Raw genomic sequence first — 6021 nt, 5'->3', positions numbered from 1 at the left:
ACTCTCCTCTTCCACTTTCATCAACAGGCTCTTTAGTTCCTCTTCGCTTTCAGCCATAAGAGTGGTGTCATCTCCATATCTGAGGTTACTGGTATTTCTCTCAGCAATCTTGATTCCAGCTTGTGCTTCATCCAGACTAGCATTTCTCATGATGTACTCTGCATATAAGTTAAATAAGCAGGGTGGCAATATATAGCCTTGATGTATTCCTTTCCTGATTTGGAACCAGTCTGTTGTTCCATGTCCAGTTCTGACTGTTGCTTCTTGACCTTCATATAGATTTCTCAAGAGGCAGGTCAGGTGGCCTGTATTCCCATCTCTAGAAGAATTTTCCACAGTTTGTTGTGATCCACAGTCAAAGGCTTTGGTGTAGTCAATAAAGTAGAAGTAGATGTTTTTCTTCTCCCATGGAGAAGGAATGGCAACCCAGTCCAGTACTCTTGCCTGGAAAATCCCATGGGTGGAGGAACCGGGAAGGCTGCAGTGCATGGGGTCTCTAAGAGTCGGGCATGACTGAGTGACTTCACTTTCACTTTCATGCATTGGAGAAGGAAATGGCAACCCCCTCCAGTGTTCTTGCCTGGAGAATCCCAGGGATGGGGGAGCCTGGTGGGCTGCCGTCTATGGGGTTGCACAGAGTTGGACATGAGGTGAAGCAACTTAGCAGCAGCAGATGTCTTTCTGTAACAGTATTGCTTTTTTTGATGATCCCATGGATATTGGCAAATTTATCTCTTGTTCCTCTGCCTTTTCTTAATCCAGCTTGAACATCTGGTAGTTCACTGTTCACGTACTACTGAAGAGAGAGCTTGTGAGATGAGTGCAATTGTGCAGTAGTTTAAACATTCTTTGGCATTGCCTTTCTTTGGGATTGGAATGAAAACTGACCTTTTCCAGTCCTGTGGCCACTGCTGAGTTTTTCAAATTTGCTGGCATATTGAGTGCAACACTTTCACAGCATCATCTTTTAGGATTTGAAATAGCTCAACTGGAATTCCATCACCTGCACTAGCTTTGTTTGTAGTGATGCTTCCTAAGGCCCACTTGACTTCGCATTCCAAAATGTCTGGCTCTAGGTGAGTGATCACACCATTGTGGTTATCTGGTCATGAAGATCTTTTTTGTATAATTCTTCTGTGTATTCTTGCCACCTCTTCTTAATATCTTTTGCTTCTGTTAGTCCATACCATTTCTGTCCTTTATTGTGTCCATCTTTGTTACAAAAGGAGTAACATATGTTTAACAGGAATTTCAGAGAAGATAAGAGAAAATGAAGAAAAGTATTAAAACAGTAGTGACTGAAAACTTCCCCCAATTAATCTCAGAACCAGACCACATATCCAAGAAGCACATGGAATGCCAAGCAGGATAAATGCCACTGCTCCCCCATCCCAAACAGCAGCATCAACAAAAAGATCCTATAAGCACATGAATTCTACTGAAAATCAAAAAGAAAAAGTACTGAGAGAAGCCATAGGAAACAAATTCTCACTCTCAGAGGAACAAAGATAAGAATTACATCTGACTTCTCAGAAACCATGCAAACAATGTGAGTAGAGTGAGATATTTAAGCTGTTGAGAGGGAAAAACCCAGTGCTCCATACAGTCTGAAATGGTCCTTCAAAAGTGAAGGAGAAATAAAGACTATCCCAGACAAACAAAAATTTGAAGAATTTGTTGTCAGTTGCCTTACAAGAAATATTAAAAGAAATCTTTTATAGAGAAGAAAAATCTTATAGGTCAGAAACTCAGATCTAAAAAATGGAAGAGCATTGAAGAAGGAATAAGTAAAGGTAAAAAAAAAATTTTAATTTAAATTTTAAATTCTTGAATCACCATAATAGATGAAGAATTCATTCAAAATAATAACATTGTATTTGATTATGTAAGCTCATGCTTAAATATAAAGTTTATTTATATAGAAGTGAAATGACTGACAACAATGATGCAAAGGACAAGGCAGAGAATCTTTATAAATATGTCTATATGTATGTATGTGTATATATGTCTTTACAATGACATGAATAAACTGAAAAAAAAAAGGCAAAAAATTGAGCAGAATATATAGAGATTTTCCCATATATTTATTCCCCCTACCACATGCATAATCTCCTCTATTATCAACATCCCCAGCCAGCCTGGCATATTTGTTGCAATTAATGAATCTATGTTGACATGTCATGATCACCCAAATTTCACACTTTACATTAGGGTTCACTCTTGATGTATAGTCTATGGGTTGGGACATATTTATTATGACATGCATTCACTTTTATAGTGTCCTACAGAGTAGCACTGTACTCAGCTCATTAATTCTTCCCTTCCACCTAATCCCTGGAAACCACTAATTTTTCATTGTCTCCACAGTTTTGCCTTTTCCAGAAGGTCATGTAGTTGTAATCATATAGTATGTAGCCTTTTCAAAATGGCTTTTTTACTTTGTAAAATACATTGAAGTTTCATTCATGTATCTTTATAGCTTGATGGCTCATTTCTGAATAATATTCTATTGTCTGAATGTACTATAGTTTATATATCCATCCACCTACTGAAGGACATCTTGGTGGCTTCTAAGTCTTGGCAGTTGTGAACAAAGCTGCTGAAAACATCCAGGAGCAGGGTTTTGTGCTGACATGTTTCCAGCTCTTTTGGGAAGTACCAAAGAGCACAATTGCTTGGGGGTGAGGTAAGAGTATGCTTAGTTTTGTAAGATGCCTCCAACTTGTCTTTCAAAGTGGCCGCATAATTTTACATTCTCAATAACAATTAATGAGAGCTCCTCCTGTTCCATGTCCTTACCAGCAATTGATGGCGTCATCTGAGTTTTGGCCACTCTAGTATGTATGTAGTAGTATCACCTTTCTGTTTTTTAATTTACATTTGCCTGGTAATGTTTGATGTGGAATCTATTTCCATATGCTTATTTGCCATCTCAATATCTTCTCTGGTGAAGTGTCTGTTAAGGTCTTTGATTTACTTTTTAATCATGTTGTTTGCTTTTTATGTTGAGTTTTCAAGATTCTTTGCATATTTTTTTTTGTTTATCTTTGTATATTGGGGATTCCCTGATAGCTCAGTTGGTGAAGATTCCACCTGCAATGCAGGAGACCTGGGTTTGATCCCTGGGTTGGGAAGATCCCCTGGAGGAGGGAAAGCCTACACACTCCAGTATTCTGGCCTGGAGAATTCCATGGACTGTATAGTCCATGGGGTTGCAAGGAGTCAGACATGACTGAGCGACTTTCACTTGTATATTTTAGATAACCTTCCTTTACCAGCTATATTTCATCTTCTAGGGCCTTTATAGTTTTACATTTAGGTCTGTAAGCCATTTTGAGTTTTTTTTAAATTTTTGGTGTGTGTGTGTGCGTGTGTGTGTGTGTGTGTGTGTGTGAAAATTGTAAGGTTGGGTATGAATTCGTTTTTTCTCATGTGGATGTCTAGTTGTTCTAGCACTATTTAGTGTCCTCTTTTTACTGTTGAATTCTGACTGATTTTGAGGATATGCCACTTGGAAAACTAGAGAAAGGCACACTGGATCAGGCATAAGTGTTGCTTTTGGCTTGCTTAACAACTTAAAGGTTTATTTTTTCTCATGTAAAAGAAGTCCATAGGTTGCAGTTAGTATTCATACTATATCATGTCATCCCTGGCTCCTTCAGTAATTCTGTTACCCCTTCCATTAAGCATGGTTTTTATTCTTGGGTTCTCTCTTAATTTCTACGTTCGGTTTCTATCATCGTTCTCTTATGGTCAGAAAATTGCTACTTCATTCAGGCAGAAAGAAGGAGAAAGGAATAAGCGTGTCTATAAGATAAGTAATCCCCTGCAGAGATCATTTCTGGTAGTTCTGCCTTGAAAATTTAGCTTACATCTCATTTGGTACCTTTTCCTGCAAAAGCAATGTAGAAATTTAGGATTTCAGTTGGAAACATTGTTTCACCAATTGTGTTAAGAGTAGGGGAAGAAGGGGAGATAGAATTTGGGCAGGCAACTTGCTGTTTCTGCCAAAAGCTTCATCTATGGCAAAACTTCTGCTTTCAACTATTTATCATATGTAGAAGGGGAACCAGATATGAGTCCTTAAAATGCCAAAGATTTGTTTTAATATTATCTTAGTTGTCTAGACTATAGGTGTAGAACTTTTCTAAGCAATACTCATGATATTGTATACTGTAAGAAGTTTCTCCAGGACTATAAAATGGGACTTGTTGAGATGGAAATATATCCCTAGAGTGTCTTACTTAATTCGTTATCTCTAGAACCCAGGAGTTGTTGTTTAGTCACTAAGTTGTGTCCAACTCTTTTGTGACCCCATAGACTGTTGCCCACCAGGCTCCTCTGTCCATGGGATTCTTCAGGCAAGTATACTAGAGTGGGTTGCCATTTCCTTCTCCAGGGGATCTTCCTGACCCAGGGATCAAACCTGCATTGCAGGCCGATCCTTTACCACTGAGACAACAGGGAAGCCTAGAGAGCCATATAGATAACAATAGTATTAGCTTTCTATTGCTGCTATAACAAATTACCTTAAATTTAGCAGCTTGAAAAAAACCCCACATTTACTATCTCACAATTTTGCAGGTTAGGAGTCTGACGCTGGTTTCACTGAACTGGAGTCAAGGTGTTGGTAGGACTACCTTCCTTTCTGGAGGCTCTAAAGGAAAATCCTTGTCCGTGCCTTTTCCACCTTCAAGATGCTTCCCACGTTCCCATCTTCCTTGGCTCAAGCTCTCTGCTTCATTTTCAAAGCCAGCAACACTGAATTTCTACGGCTGCTTTTCTATAGTCACATCTCCTTCTGACCCCAGCAATCCTGCCTCCCTTCTTCACTTTTCAGAAAGCTTGTGACGATGTTAAGCCGACTTGAAGAATCTAGGATAACCCTCATATCTTAAGGTCATCTGATTGTCAACCTTACTTCCTCTTTGTCATATAAGGTAACAACCTTATAGGTTCAGGGGATTAGGACATGGGCATCTTTGGAAGGCCATTATTTTGCCTACCACACTGATGTTGGATAAAATTTGTATAAATAAGTAATAATTATTAACATTTAACATACTGAGCTTCATTTTATCCTTCAGCTACTGTTGTGAAATGAGGTAATGAGTTTAGAAATGTGGATGAACGAAACTAAACAAGTTTAGAAACTTGTGCAAAATCACAAGACCAGGGTTTTGCCCATGTTTGTATGATTTGAAAACCCATGTCTGTATACTATGCTATGCTCTTCCTCTCTCTAATGAAGAAATAAACCAAGTGTGCTGCAAGCTTGACTCCATGATGGCATCCATGCTTTTTCACAAAGGCTAGAGCTAAATCAAGCTCAACATATTTTGGAGTCTCAGTCTAGGCTGGTAACCTTTTACATGTATGATTATGAAGTGAAGTAAAAAAAATTATTTCTTTTATGATTTAAAATGTTTCTCACCGGGGGAAGGCGCCAAGATGGCGGAGGAGTAGGATGGGGAAAACACTTTCTCCCCCACAAATTAATCAAAAGAGCATTTAAACGTCGAGTAAATTCCACAGAACAACTTCTGAATGCCGGCAGAGGACATCAGGCACCCAGAAAAGCAACCCAACTCCTCGAAAGGAGGTAGGAAAAAATATTAAAGACAATAAAAGAGACAAAAGAGGGAGGGACGGAGTTCCGTCCCGGGAAGGGAGTCTTAAAAAGAGAGAGGTTTCCAAACACCAGGAAACCTTCTCACTGACGAATCCGTGCCGAGCTTTGGAAGCACAGAGGACAACATAACAGGGAGAAAAAATAAATAAACAATTAAAACTCGCAGATTGCGAGCCCTACGGTAACTCCTCCAGCGGAGAAGCAGCGCAGACGCCTGCATCCGCCATTAGCAAGCGGGGGCTGGGCAGGGAGGCGCGGCGCGGGCTGCATCGCTGAGAGTAAGAATCTGGCCTGAATACCCTGAGCACTATCTGAGCGAAATAATTTGGGCTAGCAAACCAGACTGTGGGATATCTACCATGCGAAAAGCCAGCCCTAACCTAAGACAC

Source organism: Bison bison, unplaced genomic scaffold (assembly GCF_000754665.1).
Source record: "Bison bison bison isolate TAMUID 2011002044 unplaced genomic scaffold, Bison_UMD1.0 scf7180017864459, whole genome shotgun sequence".
Taxonomy (NCBI): Eukaryota; Metazoa; Chordata; class Mammalia; order Artiodactyla; family Bovidae; genus Bison; species Bison bison.
The sequence above is the reverse complement of the archived record's forward strand: the minus strand, read 5'-3'. Positions refer to the sequence as shown.